Source organism: Trachemys scripta, chromosome 1 (genome assembly GCF_013100865.1).
Source record: "Trachemys scripta elegans isolate TJP31775 chromosome 1, CAS_Tse_1.0, whole genome shotgun sequence".
Classification (NCBI taxonomy): domain Eukaryota; kingdom Metazoa; phylum Chordata; order Testudines; family Emydidae; genus Trachemys; species Trachemys scripta.
In genome coordinates, this window is record NC_048298.1 from 222,844,101 (window position 1) to 222,861,620 (window position 17,520).

The 17,520-nt window shown below is 40.3% G+C and overlaps 1 pseudogene; it reads right to left on the reverse strand.

Moving 5' to 3' along the window:
• Nucleotides 1-2,104: 2,104 nt before the first annotated feature.
• Nucleotides 2,105-2,259, reverse strand: LOC117871427 (annotated as a pseudogene).
• Between the last annotated feature and the right edge of the window lie 15,261 nt (nucleotides 2,260-17,520).

The following is a 17,520-nucleotide window of genomic DNA, read 5'->3' on the forward strand; positions in this document are numbered from 1 at the left end:
GGGCTTGATCTTTCGGGGTATGTCCACACAGCAATTAAACATCTGCAGAAGGCCTGGGTCAGCTGGCTTGGGCTCATGGGGCTCTGGCTATGGGGGACTGTAACATTTCCGGGTAGACATTCAGGCTTGGGCTGAAATCCTAACTCTAGACCCTGTGATTGGGAGTGTCCCAGAGCCTGGGATCCAGCCTGAGCCTGAACATCTACACTGCAGTTTTACAGCCCCACAGCCTGAGATCCTTGAGCCCAAACCAGCTGACCGGGGCCAGCTATGGGTATTTAATTGTTTTGTAGACATACCTGCAAAGCACAGAGCACACCTGTGAGATGCTTCGTGCTTTCATCTTTTGTTAAAGTCAGTGGGAACTGAATTGCTCATCACCCTATGGAAATGCTCAGAACCTACCCGGATTGAGCCCTAAACTGTTACTCGGAGAGTATGTCCACACAGCAAAAAAAGACTTGCAGCAGTAAGTCTCAGAACCCAGTTCTGACTCAGGCTCGCAGGGCTAAAAATAGCAGTAGACATTCGGACTGGAGCCCAGGTTCTGAGACCATTCCACCACACCGAGTTTCAGAGCCCAGGCTCCCACCTGAGCCCAGATGTCTACATTGCTATTTTTAGCTTCACAGCATCAGAGTCAGTTGACCCTGGGTCTGAGACTCAATGCTGTGATTTGTTTGTTTGGGGTGTTTTTGGTGTGTAGATTCACCCAGAATCAGCCTTGTTGTTAAAAATCTGATCCTGAAAAGTGTTCAGTAAAGCTGGGAATGCAGCAAAAATATATTTGTGAATATGGTTGCAAATCAACTTCCAATTCTTTTGGTTATTCACAACCCCTTCTATTTACTTAGGCTAAGATTCAGCAAAGTACTTAAGTGTGTGCTCAACTTTAAGCATGTGAGTAGTCCCATTGACCTATGCTGGTGCAACTACTACTCATTTTTATTGAGATTTATTTTTCTTTCGTCCTCATTAGCCAACCTCTCCTTCTGACCTATAAAACAATTTCAAAAAGGCTATGGGAGTATTCCTAAGATGAGAACTCTCAGGCATTTTTATTTGTGCTAGAAGCTTTTGGTTTTCCATGAACATTCTTGCAAGTAAATTCTTGTTTACCTAATTATTTGCAGAATGATGGGTCAGAAATACCCAGGAAAGTAAACTATCAAGTTGAAATCTCTTTTCTATATTCATCCAACTCAATTCTCCTCTTTCCCTTTGGAGTAGTATAGAATCATAGAATATCAGGGTTGGAAGGGACCTCAGGAGGTCATCTAGTCCAACCCCCTACTCAAAGCAGGACCAACACCAACTAAATCATCCCAGACAGGGGTTTGTCAAGCCTGACCTTAAAAACCTCTAAGGAAGGAGATTCCACCACCTCCCTAGGTAACCCATTCCAGTGCTTCACCACCCTCCTAATGAAATTTTGTTCCCTAATATCCAACCTAAACCTCCCCCACTGCAACTTGAGACCATTATGTTAGAATATTTTTCCCTAGAAGGTGACGTTGGTTTTGTGTATGAGCAGTGCTTGATTTCAGTTTAAAATGTTATCTTGTCTGATGTTATTGAGTCTTCTTATAGCTTTAATTTAAAAAAAAATCACTCATATTGTGTTATTGTAAATCAATAGCCACTTGAATATTCTACTCGTTAACATATTTTAATTACTGGCCCAAATCAAATATTCACTATTCTTTTTAAACTGGGAACCAACCCTATGTTTTGTCTTGTTTCTGCATCTAGTCAATTAGTTTGTAAGTTTAAAAAGTTCAACTTCAAGTCCTTGGGGCCAAGGTGCTCTGGTCCCGCCCTGAGCAGAACATAGCTTTCCAAAATAAGCCTGCTAACGTCAGAACCTGTCGTTGCTAAGAGAAGGGAGTGAGAATAGCCTGGTAAAAAGCATGCTGTTTCAACAAATCCACTGGAACTGGCAGCCAACCTGGTTAGAGACAATAGAAGCAGTTTCAAGCAATACACAGCAGATTGTTACATCAGCCTGTGTTACTTGAGCTAGCAACAAGTGCAAGGTTATTGAGGAAAATACCAGGAAAATATGATCGTCCTCTAGTTACCACTCCAGAGACTGCAGAATTTAAATGTATTCTATCAATCACAGAACTAGTAGAGGAGAGAATGACCTACACCAGTACATGAACGTTCGAGAATTTTTAAGTAGGTTTCTTTATATTACTATCCTAATCAAATGCTCTGATACAACACTTGATCTTAGCCAAAAGGCCGAGAAGCGATGCTACATTACCTCTAAAAAAGTGAACATTAGAGTTACAAGCTTCTAATCCTAGCTAGGCATAGGGCTATATTTTATCTATGCTATCATCCAAATGACACACCCATGTCACAAAACAATCCGCATCTCATGAACTGTACAACTCACAACTAACCAGCAACCTCCCCTAATGAGCGCTGTCTTGCTGTGTCGTATCTCTACAATTTCTGGCATATAGAAAAGCAGGCATCTTGCAGTCTCGCACTGAATCCATCTGAAAGGCAAAACATCGCTGTGCGGATATCTTTGAAAGGCTGAGAATGGAGCAGAATGCAGACAGCTGTTAGAGACCATAAAATGATTCAAGATGTTGAATGTATGAGTGGGGATTAAGAACCCAACATTTTTTGGCATGTACACAAGCTCCATATATAAAATGTTAGGTATAATATACATAACAAATGGCAGTGGATTACTGTTCCTTAGTCCCTGCTGGGTCATGAAAGAAGGGAGGAACCATGGCTCCAAAGAGTGAAAGCCTCAAGTGAGTTACAGTATGTAGTCCCTCCTTTCACAAATGAACCACAGAGGATACATGAGCTATTTATCTGCCACCTGTTATGTATATCCCTTATACTGCAGTGATTTTTTTTTTCTAACTGTGTCTGCCTGTTTAAAATTGTATTCAAAGGTATTAGGAGGGAGAGAAAGTGTAAAGGACTATGATTGCTTTTGATGGTTTAGGTTTCCTTGCTTCATGAACAGATTGTTTCACTTATTATGTTTTAATTACCTAGGAAACCGCTTCAGGATGAAATTCCATTTGGTTGTTTCTCAGACTGATTGTCAGAATGGTTGCGTATCGAGCAGCTGAACTGTTTTCTTTTAAATGTGTAAGATGAGAAGAAACTACACTGGACTTAGAGGAGAAGGGTCTTCTTTGTTTTGGGAAGTAAGGATCTGATCCGAAGCCCATTGCTACACTTTGGTGTCTTTCCATTTACATCAATGGGCTTTGGATTAGGCCCCACATTATTGGCCTGATCCTGAGACATAATGAGAATGCACAACTGCCACTGATTTCAGGGAGAGTTGTGTGTGCTCAGTACCTCTCCGGATAATGCCTTTTAAGGTTGTGGGTTATAACTGTAGGGGGCAGGAAACAGTATTGTTTTAAATACTGTGAGGAAGGATTTTTTTAAATAAAAAAAAGAGAATATAAAAAAAATGACTGATGGCACAGAGTTTAAGGGCAGAAGACACTACCAGATCATGTAGTCTGATGTCCTGTAGATCACAAGTCACCCACACATCCAGCACCCACACACTAAACCCAACAACCAAAATTAGGCCAGAGTGTTATAGCCCACAGAAGACTAGATTATTTTGTGCCACAGGGGGAGAATAGGAAGGATTGAGGTGCACCAGTGCCTGAGGTCCCTGCAATGGCAAGGAAATGATTAAGTGAGATATACCCAGATAATCCTGGCAAGTAACCCACACATGGTCACTGTCAATCTGACCTGGGGAATAGTTCCTTCCTGACTCCACATATGGTGATCTGTTAGATCCTGAGGATGTGGGCAAGAACCAGCCAGCCAAGCACCTGAGAGAATGTAATTGTATTCATGCTGCCTGTACTGGAAGAAACAGTATCCATATAATTCAGTAATTTCCAACTACTGTATTAGAGTAGAGAGGGGGGAAGGATGGTCTTGTGCAGAAGGAACATAAATTATATTCCTAGATCTGCCACAGACTTTTTGTGTGACCTATTGCAAGTCAGGATCTGAACTGACTCCCATGGAAGTCAATGGAAAAACTTGGTAGTCAATGATAGCCTTTCCACTGTCTTCAGTGGGAGTTAGATTGGGCCCTTAATTTTTCCAAAATAAACTCTGCTCCCATATACAATGGGGTTACAATGGTTGTAACTAAGAATAGTATTTGACAACTGTGTTTAATTTTCTTGTTTGTAAATTGGGTATAATAACCCACTTGCTATTGATCAGGATTGTTAAGATAATTTTATTAATATTTGTAAAGTGCTTTGAGGTATTCTGGTAGAAATGTCCATATAAATACAAAGTGCTATTAATTTATTATTATGAGAGCTGGGCAAATAATACAAAAAAAAGACGCAGAGTGTTTAGATGAATTTGCTTCAGCCATGTTTGGGCATCTTTTGCATTCAATTTCAGCAAACATCTGAGCTGGCCTATATATTACAAATATTCAGAGAGAAAATTTCATATTCTCACATACAAGTATTTGCTGAAATTAAATTTAAAATATGTAAGTATTGACGCTAGAAATGTGTGCATGCCTTTCCAATCAGGCAACATACTCTGTGAGCTTATATGAGAGAAGGATGGTCTGGTTGTTAGGGAGCAAGTCTGGGACTCAGAGGGGGATTTAATTCCCTGCTCTGCCGCATACTTCCTGTGTGATCTTGGGCAAGTCATTTAGGCTTGAACCCACAGAAGAGGCACAGGCTTTGATGCTCAGAGTCACAAAATGCCTAACTTTTAGGCACCTAGAAAATCACAGGAACAACACTGCAGTCCACGAAGCTTGAGTTAGGCAGCTACACTCCCTAGAGGATGAATGGGGAGAGACAGGAACATTACAGTGCAATCCACAAAGCCAGCATGCTACATGGGGAGCTGCATAAACTAGCCAAGAGGAGATGCTGATGACAGGAGTGTGTGCTAAGCCCTGCCCCTCTCTTGGGGTTTGGTGCCTAAGTCCAAGCTGCAGTGCAGTGCCTATATCTGCTTGTGATTCATAAACTGGGGAAAGATTGGTGTTTGGCTTCCTAAATTGTGTGCAGGGCCCAATCCAGCAGGTGAGCTCAGAGGACACCTAACTGCACACAATGTAGCTGGGGGTGGAGGAAGGAGGTATACTTCCCTTATAACATGTAGTCATACGGTTAGGATACTCACCCAGCATTTAGGAGACCCCTATTCAAGACCTCCCTCCATCTGATGAGTAGAAGGGATTTGAACAGGGCTCTGTCACCTGTAAGAGCCCTAAGCACTAGGTTATAGAGTTGTTCTAGTTCTCCCTAGCCCAACTAATAATAAAAATAATAGGAGAAATTGAAGGCAACCCACATATTCCTATATGCATCCGAAGAAGTGGGCTGTAGTCCACGAAAGCTTATGCTCTAATAAATTTGTTAGTCTCTAAGGTGCCACAAGTACTCCTGTTCTTTTTCCACATATTCCATAGCCTAGAGGTTAGCACACTTGCCTGTTCACATCCCTTCTCCCCCTCAGGCAGAGTGGGACTTGAACCAGATATCTCTCACAATGTAGGTGAGTACCCTAACCACTAGGCCAAAGACAACAAAGGAAATTAACCACCATCTCTGTTTTGTGTGGAATTAGATGGCCTCTGACTACACCTACCAGTCAGGCACACATGCAACTTAGGCAGCCAACACCTGTCTTCCCTGGTTTGTGAAGCACTCTGGGGCTTAGTTGAGAAATAGGTGCCCTCATGCCTAGAGAGAGGCAGCAGTGTGCATGTTCAGAGGCAGAAGCACAGGCACGTAGGGAACTTGTACTGAAAATAGTTAGATGCCAAGCAACTTTAGTTAGATGCCAAGCAACGTGCAGAGTTAGGCAGTGGTTGTAATTATTGCTATGTAAGTTGGGTGTAAACACATTACATATATAAAATATACATCAGTTGTATGAATACAAACATACTTTTCTCATCTAAGCAGCATAATATCATTTCTTTCCAGACAGAGCTATATGTAAGATAAGTTTTTTTTATATAATTTCAACTGATATGTTTATTTTTAAACATTTTATTATCAATTTAAATTGTCACACTTGTGTGAAATTATAGAGGAGGGTCAGGCAATAATTATTTAATGACAGTACTTGTTGAGATTCAAAAAGTTAAAGCTTTAGAACTATAAAAACACAAATTGTGAATATCACTAGTCAAAATATACTAAGTAGATTGCTTTAACTCAAACTCTAAGAAGTTCTCAGGCAGCATTTTGTCCCTCTGTAAATTTCAATTATTATCAATGGAAATGTTTTTTCATCGGTTTGTGTGTACAGCAAAATTGGCATTTACTGACACTTACCAATAAAAATCAAATCCTTCTAAACCTAGCTATATGTAACTAGCACAGCTGTCACTGAATGTTAACTGTTCTAGATGAAGCAGTGATCTTGTGTACCAACATTTCATGCACATAGAGGTCTAGTCATCCTTAAATGGACATGATGCATAACTGACATGATTATTAACACTGGGAATTACTGATATACACTGAAGGAGGAACAGTCTCTAATGTCTCTAATTCAGACTTGCTAATATATTGAAACAGCATCAGACATTTTTCCAAAAAGAGCGTACAATATTGTAATGATCTTTGGTTTCTCCACTGGCTGTGTTGCAGAAAGGTGTGATTTAAGAGAGGCTGGGGGAAATGGAAAGTGAAACAAAGTTCTCTGGAGCAGGGAGGTGTGGACATCTCCTGTTGCCAGCTCAAAAGCAGGTACAGGCACTGCAAGAAGAGGATTCTAGCTGCATTACAGAATAGGAGTTTGAAGGCAACATGGTCTCTCCTCATTTATTCAGAACTCCTGATGCTACAGTAGCCAACAACAAAAAAACAAACTGAAAATGTAGCTGAAGATGTGCACTGTGCTGATATGAAATCAATACTGCAACATCTTCAAGAGCTGGCATTTAGGTGTTTTGGTTAAAAAAGAGTTCTTATATGTGGCAGGTAGCCAACAATGCCTGGTCAAGCCATTCATAAGTATTCTGGGGAATACTGACATAATAAATAATCATACCAAAACTATTAAAGATAGAGCAACTATTTTGGTAGCAACAGGAGATGTAGTACTAGGACCATTATTGTCTCCTTCAGCTAAATAGGTTTACGTGAGTCTCAAACCTAATCATAAGATTCTCACTCCCAAAACAGGGGTTGCTGAATGTTTTCATAATGTGGACCACCATTTGGTAGTAATCTTGTGGAGCTACCTTCCCTACCCCCCTCTCAGTCATGCCTGGATTTGTGATTACAGGTCATCCCTGGAGGCACCTAATGGAACTTTTCAGGGAAAAGCTTCACATGCACAGATCAATTTATCCCTCAGCCAGTTGTCCCCCATCTATCCTCTTCCTAGCTTAGAGTAGGAGGGGAGGGGAATTTGTGGAATCTTGGCTCTTAGATCTTCTTCCTCCCCAAAATACACTGGCTAACCTAGCTGTGTTGGTGTGCTGAGTGACATGTGCTGCACTGGGAATAGGTTCAGTGTAATTTATTTCTGACCTGTAACAAAGGGGAGACTGAGAAGCAGATTGTGATGTTTGAGTCACAGTCTGCATCCCAGGCTGCCCCGGAGGTAGCATAACTAGTGATAAAGTAACCCGTTATCAGTTGCTCCTCCTTCCCACACAACCAATATCAATCACTCCAAATAAATTAGATACAATTCTCAGATAGACAATTAATCTGGAATTATAGCTCATGTGTGCCTCCGAAGTAGCACAAAATGGCTATATGGGGGCCAATGAACCAGTCAGCTCTGAACTGGTTTCACTGTATCTAGCTAAATGTATGGGACTATCAATCAGTGAAACTCAAATACCAAGGAGCCACAACGGAGGAGTGAAACAACTAGCAAGATGTAAGAAAACAACCCTATACTTTAACTTACACCTACAGCTTCCTCTGGCTCGTCAGCATGTAAATTATGCTACATTAGCCTCACACATCAGTACATGTAGGTGTCTAAAGAAGTCTAAGTTCTTGTGAAGTAGATGAGCAGGCAGAGGAGTCTAGATTAATTGCTATGAGAGCATTACCTTACATATAATCTTTGAATTTAACCCTGTATTTTCTGTCACTAATGCCCTAATGGTCTTTTCCCTGTCACTGTTCAATTTTATTTTAATTTGTCAAACTACTTAAAGTTATATCTGATATAGTTAGTGCTAATCATGAATAAAATCCCACCCTTATCCAGGGCATGTGGAGCGATATCAGCAGTGTGGATGTCCAGAACGTCATTTTGGAGTAGTAAGAACATTTAACCAAAGCTTGCTACTGCCCCCCATATGTGTGTTACCTGGTTGTGGGACTGGACATAGCCCTAGCAGTTAGATGATACTATGCAGCTACTTAGCCAGACAGCACTCCTAGCTTTCTTTTAAATGCTGGAAGGGACTCTGCCCTCCCTGTAACCTGTTTCCACCATCTCTCCCCTTGCACAACAAACTGTGCAGAGTGTAACTCACACAAACGATAGATTATCTGAGGCCCACCATACAGCAGCTGGCATTCAAACAGTTTATGCTTAAAGAGCCGATTGCATAACTTTAGAAGAATAACTCCTGTGTCTTTGTCAACATTCCCTCTCTCATAGCAGGTTCCAAAGTCTGAGGCTCTTTGTTATTGGACATATGGGTGTGTTAGTAGTCAGGACCCAGGGTTTTTCCTCTGTTTCTTGCTCTCTACTCTGGAAAGCATTCACAAAATTTCCCATCCAGCTGGTGACTGCTGATTTACAAGACATACAATCCAATCGGGCCTTTGGACTCACTTTGTACAGGTGTAAGTGACTGGGCCAGGTGCGAGGTGGAGAAGAATCAGCCCCTTTCTTTTATTTTGATTATAGAACACAGAATTTGTACTGTCCCTTGGTTCCCAATCTCCCCCATACACACCATCTGTGCTCCTTATTTATATTCACCTGCTACCTAATTAACAGCTTGTTAGGCCATACCCTGCAGGAGCTTTAACCTCACACCACTAGACATTAGCCATTAACTCTGTACATGATACCTTGCACAGACATCACTCTATTTTTGAAGCATGACGCCTCCTCCCATTCAAGGGAATAAACTCATAATAATCAGGACCTGCTCTAGGCTTTGTTATTCATAGTGAGCTATACTAACTCTTCTTGCTCTGAATCCTAACACATAGGATGAAATTCTGGCCCCACTGATGTCAATAGCAAACTTCTATCTAAATGGGGCCAAGATTTCACCCATTGTCTTCTCTCTGATATCTACAGAGCTAGGCCTCAGCTGAAAATTGCCAGTCCATAAATCTTTCCTAAAACATAAGCCTAAAAACACAAGAATGGAAAGTTGTGGTATGGGGAGAAATTCTGGAATCCATGTTACTAAATCTAATACCTTCACCATGATAAACAGTTCCAGTTATGGGGAATAATATTTACGCAACGTGAGCCAAATCTTCAGTCCCACTATGACCACGATGTGTACCACTACGGTGGTGTAATGCAGCTACAAAGCCAGCAGATCACTGCTCCCCTGACCAAGGGCTGGCCAGAGAGCTGTGTGCTCTGGCCACTCCCACTCCCACTCTTGCCCCTGACATGGCCATTCTCTGCCTCAGTGCCTGAAGTGGGTATCAGAAAAGTACAAGTAATAGCCAAGAATTTGCTTGTACTGGAGGAAATCATCAGCTTCCTGCTTCATGATTTAAGTGAGCTTTAAATGCCCTTTGTATTTCTGGAACAGTGCAAAGGAGATTTAGGCAGGTTTGGTCTTCCATGTGCAATGTTGTCACTGTTATCTAAATTGTGGTCCTGAATCGGTTTTATTTCCTGGCTTTTCCCAAGAGAAGATTTTGTGACAGATCCTCAGTAAGTCATCATAGTTCCATCTACTTCAATCAAGCTATGACCATTTATATCACCTGAGGATCTGCCCCTTTACATTGCTTGTTTACCCCTTTCCTGCCCTTATTTCCTATGTATTCTACAAAGAGGAATGTACTTTTTATGTCACTAGAAAAAATTTAGATGTACATGATTCTGTGATTAGCAGAATTCTGCCTCTGTCATTTAGATGGCATAGCCCTCCACAATATATTCCTTATGAAAATTATATGAAACATTAGGATATACTTTATATTAGAATATACCCTATACTATATTCCAAGACACAAAGCCATGTTAAAATGGAGTTGAGGGTGAGCACACATGTCAGTAATTTAAGGATTAAAAACAAACATTACAGGAATGTTCTAATTATTCCCAAACCAAGGATTATAAACCAGGAAATTCAGCATTAATATACTTAAAAGAAATCCAAATATGTTAAGGTTTGGAAATTTACAGTTATGACACCCAAACATCCTTATTTCTGTCCTGTAGTGATGCTGTGTAATAACCATAGCATATTTAAGGCATTTTAGTGTTTATGACCCCAAATTAGAAAATGATTTTTAAAGACATTTGATTTTTTTTCTTGTGTTCCTTCTCCTCCCTCCTCCCCCCGCTTCCCCCTCATAGTCTCACTATAGGGCAGAGTTAATGTTGTCTGCATTCCCATACCTTAATACATTTGGATTTCTTTTAAGTGTACCTTTAACTCTGAATTGCCTGGAGTTGCAATGTTTGGGGGGAGCCCAGTCCCCAAGTTCCAATTTCTCTGTGATGAATGGGCTCCCTCTTCTCTCTTGTTTCAGTTCCCCCCAGCAATGGTGCCTCAGTGGAACATTCCATGAACTCGTCCAGAAGCTAGCTATAGTAGGTTGCTCCAAACTCCTATGGCCTCTGGGGAGACAGGATTCACGCAGGAATTGCTAAAATGCAGAGGTCTGTCCCAACACCTTTATTAGAATGTACAGAACCTCAGAGTTACTCATAGGATCAGCCAGTCAATGGGAGTACAACATAAATCCATGACATCCAGAAGGAACTCTATCTCCATCCCTCTAGTTTCAGCTCCTCAGCCCCAGACTATGACACCTCCTTCCCTTTGGGCTGACTGATTTCTACAAGCATTGCAGGCTCATAGGGGCCCCACACTTCCTGCTCCCTGGGGCTGTCCCCCAGTCCTGAGCTCAGGCTCTGTTTGGGTTGGCTGGGCAGAGAAGCACATGCTCTCTCTTGCAGCCCATGCACACCCTTCTCCACTGGCAGCCCATCCTCTCATCAGAGGAGAGCTACAGCAGAATGTGGGAGAAGGATTTCAGCTGTCTTGCCAGCAAAGACTCTTACGAGCAGGGTAGCCTCAGCAGCTGACCACTCCAGTCTGCTCATCCTTTAGCCAATTGGGGCTCTAAGGACTGAGGAAGTCTTCACAGCACTGCTGTCATCTATAATGGGTGCGTCCCAGAACCTTCAAAGAGAAGTGACATTTGGGCCAAAGAAAACTCTTGACACCTGTGGACAGTCCTGCTCATACCACTGAGGCATTCCAGCTGATTCAGTGTTGCACGTAAATTAGCTGGAGTGCAAAGTTGATTGGTTTAGTTAGCTCTGATGTCACAGTAGCCCATTTAAGAATTACCTTAGCTTTTGGCTTGACCTTGTTGTAGCCTACTTAACCATAACAATTAGGTACAGCCTAATTTAATCAAAATTAGCGTGTGCAAAAGGTTTCACTAAATTGTATCTATATAGGGAGCTTGAAAAATGTGTGTTATTCTGTTGAGACAAAGAAAAGACTGATATAGATGCTATATTTCTCAAAGCACCCAAGTTTTGATTAATTTTAATTCCTAACCTAATTAACAGATTTATTTTTAAATTCTCACAAAGTTCATTCTAAACTAAAAGAACAGCTGTTTCAAGTTTGGGGAGGATATGCTGTATTTTTTATACATAATAAAGAGGTTGAATCCCTGTTTTGAGAACCCAGAAATTTACTTTAACTATGGAGTTATAATCACAATATACTACTGAAAAAAACACTATATGGCCCTGATTTATCATACCTCAAAAGTAGGTTTTGATTTAGGAAGCACTGACAGACTTTTAACGCTGGAGATACCACAAATACAATCCACAAATGGGAATGCTACATCTGTAGTCAAAAATAATCAAATACAAAGAGAGGGTTTACAATATGTCTCAATCAGCAACATTTCAATTCAGTGATTTTAATATTAAAGGACTCCTGCCCTTTCTTCAGTGAAATCCAATTAATTAGAGTTCCAGGGTAGCTCAAACAGCATGAAGATTGCCAGTAAGTGAACGCAAACTATTGAAAATGTAAAACATGAATGATAAGTATTTCAGGTAGGCAATTCCCAGGTAGTTGAAATGTATTGGTTGAAAAGGCATTTCTCAGAAGACACTCATGACAGGGGAAAACCCTATTGTATTTCCTGTACTTAGCTCTGTTACAACTTGCACAGCATATTTGGTTCCAGTGATTGCACTGGGCAGCAGACACATTCCTGTCCAAGAAACCCAGACAAGTATTAAGATTGTATCTTTATTTAAATTATAAGGTAAAAATATGAGCACATGAATATATTTGGGGATAGTGGTGATGTGTGTACACACCACCAGTGGAATTCAGATTTAGATACTGGTCTCTGCAGCAATAATTCTGTAACGTGAACTGTTAGCAGGCACCTTTCCAAATTTGTTGTAGAAACAAAGTCCACACACAACATAAAGTCCAAAATGGCCCTTTTTTGGTGTTTGGCTTTAAGAAAATAAACAATAAGGTATCATAAAGGTCAGCTCAAAAACCTTCTGTGGCTTGGCTGCTCCCTAGGGTTCCTCCATCAGAGCTGCTCAGTTCACACCCTAAATCATCTCTCTTACTCTGTGAGCTATTCCAGTGCCCTTATCTACAGGCAAGATAATGAGTCACCTGAATCCACTCATGAGTCAGCAAAAGCCACTTGATGTCTCATGACTATAATTATGAAATATATCATACAAAAATATTAAATAAATGTTAAACTTTGAGACCTAAACAATCCAGATCACATGACTTTACTGTACATCCTTTGTCCTCATCTCTTTTCAATACATTATCAGGCTTAGGATAGATGTTAGTTATTATTGTAAGTTCTTCCAGGCAGGAATCTTGTCCTCTGGATCTGTAAACCACCATACACATAAATGACATTCTGTAAACAATATTTTCTGAGATTAACTATTATGGTTATTTTATAAATTAATATAAAACCCAAGTATTTATAAAGTATCAGTCCATATATTTATTTAGGGGCTCTAATAATTTACAATAGATACAGGTGCATTAAAAATGAGCTTAATAGAAAATACCTATTGTGAGTGTTCCACTTGCTGTTCTGTGATGGGGACCTTCATAATTCAATAATCCTTCTAAAATCCCTCAAATAAAACTGCCCAACATCATTCCTCCCACCTTGGCAGTGATTAGAATGTCACATGTTGCCAAAAGGCATGTGGAAATTACCAGTGATTATGAAAAACCCTTAAAACTGTTTTGTTTAATATTAAAGACCTAAATCTGGAAAGATGAAAAATAAGGGACTGTTCTTGAAAGATATTATAGGGGTACTGCCTGCCCTCTAGGTGCCCAGTAACTTTTACCTTTCCCCATATATAATTCTCTCTAGACCACTTTATTAATATAATTATTATTAATCATAATTATATTAAGTTTCAAGGTCACACCATTATTCATGTGTCCCTGTGTAAGTGATATTATAACCCCTCATACTGGCCCTTCCTATTGCTCTTTATTATCTGCATGCATCCGGAAATGCAACTATGCAATCAAAGGATGATTGCTTACTATATGTCAAATTAATGAGCACTGTGATAGTTATAGCATATAAAAAATGACTCCCTCTCTCACAAATTATGAAATGAATGTGCTTATTTTTCTGTAGCAATTGTTATATCACCATTATATACAACTTTGGGAATAATGGCATCAATTACCACCTAACCAGAGGGAGGGGGCACAGTAAACATTAAAATGTGTGGGGAAAATAATCTCTTCCCCTCCAACTGCTACAAAAATGAGAAGAGACTGTTAGAGTGCAGAGCACAGGCTTAGATGTACACCCATACAATGTAGTGTCTTTAGTTATATTTAACCTAATTAAAAACAACCTCATGGTACTTGGCAAACACCATTAATTTAAAAGTTCACAGACATCAGAGTCATAAAGTTGGTCAATAACAATATTGAAAAAATAACTCTCAATGAATAATTTTATCGAATGAACTTGTTCTTTTTATGCATGTGGAATAGTCATGAAGTAATGATTTCCTCCAATGTACCTGTTCTTCAAAATTATTTTAGGATTGTTTTTGCCATTGTTGATAACTGTTTGGGTTGATTGTTAAAAGTTTTCTGTGAGTATTCAATATTCAGTTTGTGTTAGTTAGTTGTGATTGGCTAAGTAAGTTACATGATATTGTGTCTGTAGCAAGACAGAATGAGTTCATAGGCACTTCCTGCCTGAACACTTATGAATAAAAATTTAAATTTGGTTTCCTCACACATCTGTGCAGGTGATTTTAACATTAACTTTCTGCAAACTTTCATGCCAGCCAAACTTGATCACACAAATATTCACAGAAAGCAAATGGAAAGGGGTGAGAGCCAGTCATTGAAAATTTCCAGCAACACTCACAGAACAGCTTTTGCAATAGAAACCCAGCTCTTGTCAGCACTAATCAATAAAATTTGTGTCAAGAAAGGAAGACCACAACCTAATATATATTGATCACAAAACTATCATTGTATTTAGCTGTCAGAACCTTCTGTGAAAGGATAATGTGCTATATCTGCAATAATATCCAATATTTTATCGATCACCTGGTCTGTCAACGTGTTTGTTTATACAGCAGAATGGTGTAGCTTGCATCAAGTTGGAGATTAAGAAGAGTTCTCACTGATGGCTTCGCTCTGTATTTCAGAGATTCTTTAACATTCTTCCAGTTGTCTATCAGTATCTCGTCTGTCTGGACTTTAAAAAGCAAAAGAGTTGCTGGTTGTGGTTAACTGTATAATTTCTATGTTTGAGTTCCCACCATAACAAGCATTGTGTTCCAGTGCCTCACATCTGGATACCCCATAGTCCTAGATGGACGGGATACAAATGAATGCCTCCTAAAACTCTAGAACACAAAGGTGCTCCTTTCAGCTACCCATTAGTTGGAGGACCACCAAACCACCACTGTCAGCACTAATTGGCAACCATCTTGCCAGTCTCAGCCACACTGATTACAGTGTGCTTGACTCTTCACTGCCTTATACTAGTTTTTCATCACTGTATCTTGATTGAAATCTGTGGAGTTTCACTGACTTAAAGCTGGAGTTATACAATGGTGAAAAATTGTGTGTGTGTGTGTGTGTGTGTGTGTGTGTGTGTGTGTGAGAGAGAGAGAGAGAGAGAGAGAGACAGACAGACAGACAGAATGTGCAGTACTTGTAAATAGCCAAGAGGGCTTTTGTACACTTTTGTCTCTTGTCTTCCTGATCAGGACAAACGTACCATACAAAACCAACAGATTCTGCTCTTTAGTAAAACACTAGGCTATTTCGGTGGTATTTAAGGTAAGCTGCTAACAACTGTTCATTAAATGGTTTGGCTTGAATTAGAAAAAAAAAGCCATTCAAAATCTTTCATAGATGCTTTCCTAATACACTGGAGTGTTGTAGCCAGCTGCTCGTGTTGGCTGATCAGCTAGGATTAATTTCATCTCACCCTTTTGAAATTCATGCTGTTACTTACTGCCTGACCAATTATGGTACTATGGACCTTCTGTATGGCAGAGACATATTAGGTACACAGCTTTTTAAAATATACCACAGAAATACCATTTTGAAACACAGTAACAGTTTACTACCTTAGACCACGTAATTGTCAAGAGCTCTCTGTTGACATATCAACATTGTTATTCACAATTTTTAATCTTGAAACATATCAAATAAATCTTTGCAAGCACAGTAACACTGGGGATTAATTTTCCACATGAACCAATCTCTTGAGGAGGTGTAAATAACAGCATTAGGTTGAGGAAATGTAAATTTATTTTCATCTTTCAAATCAATGAAAGCACATGGATGAACGAACAGAAATAATCTGTTGCTAAATATATTTACATACCAAACAATGGCATGGATATATTTCTTGCCAGTGAAACCACTGCCTGTAAAATGTCCAGTTGGCTAAGAAAATATTTCAACTATGCACAAGACACCTACATTAATGTCCTGACAACCTAAATTAAGGCAATCCATTTGTGACACTTGAGTCATCTCTTTTGGCTCACAAAATGGTTTTGGGGTGCTTCCCTGGGTCCAGTTCCAGAATCACAGTTAGGCCATTGTCATGTATACCCTGTCACCCTTTGGGGAGAAGGTACGTTATGGCCTACAGCCAAGTCAATCGTTCTGCTCTTCTGCACAGGGCAGTACAGTCTAAGGGCTGTTGACTGTGTTGATGTGACTTCCCCTCTGTTCCAGGCAGTGTGGCGTAGCAGCCAGAGTCAATGGGACCACCCCTCTGTGCAGGACAGTGTGGCCAAGTGGCCAAAGGGGCATGGGCTGCCACCCAGAGGTGGGTTGGCAGCCAGGGTAGTGGAATCCAGGCCCTCCCTACTCCACAGGGTCTCAGCCCAAGGCCTATCAGTGGTGAGTGTATCTGCCACTGGGTCAGTGGGGATCTGTCCAAAACACACTGATTCTGCTCTCAGTTCCACAACCAGATCAATGCCTGGTTCCCTGGGCTTCTTCCTAGCTTGTCTTTCCACCCTGAAGTCCCAGGTCCTCTGGTTCCCTGGAATAGTTGGAAGACATAGTTCCCGATGACTCCTTCCCCTGATGGGCTTCTGCGGGCAGCTGGGTATTCATTCACCTGCATCATGGTGTGTCTGGCCTCTGCAGCTGAGGTCCGCCAGCTCCTGGGCAGAAGACTATTATACACATCCTCTCTCCTCCCTGGCCAGGGCAGACTGAGCTGAGGTCAGGGGCTCTAGACTAGCTAGGCGAACCATGCAATAGGCATCCCCCCTCCGCCCCCCCGAACACCAAAGGCAGATCTAGGCTGAGGTTTTTGGTAAACTGGGAAACATTTTGCCCCTTTTTTTCCTTTTAATGTTTTTAAGCATTTTTTTTAAACAGAGGCTAAATTATTTAGTTTGTTCATCCATCCTTCTGTCCAACCAATGTTTCTGAGATCAGATAAAATAGAGACATGAAATTTTCAGAAGAGATTTGTACATGACAGCTAGATGATATTTCAGTCCAATTTCAAATAAAAATGCATTAAAAATGTTAATTAAAATTTTTACTATTACAAATCCTAAATCATCCATTATGCTATCCTGCTTTAACTGCCATTACCACCACATCCAATATAAACAGAAATAAAAAAACTCTTCAATGAACTTTAACCTGTATTTACAAAACACTCTGAATAAAAAACACTCTGTGCTCTTAAAACATGACTTTTCTTGCTTTAAGTTTGAAAATTCAGTCACTAGTTCTTTTAGATTATGCTCTATTGACAT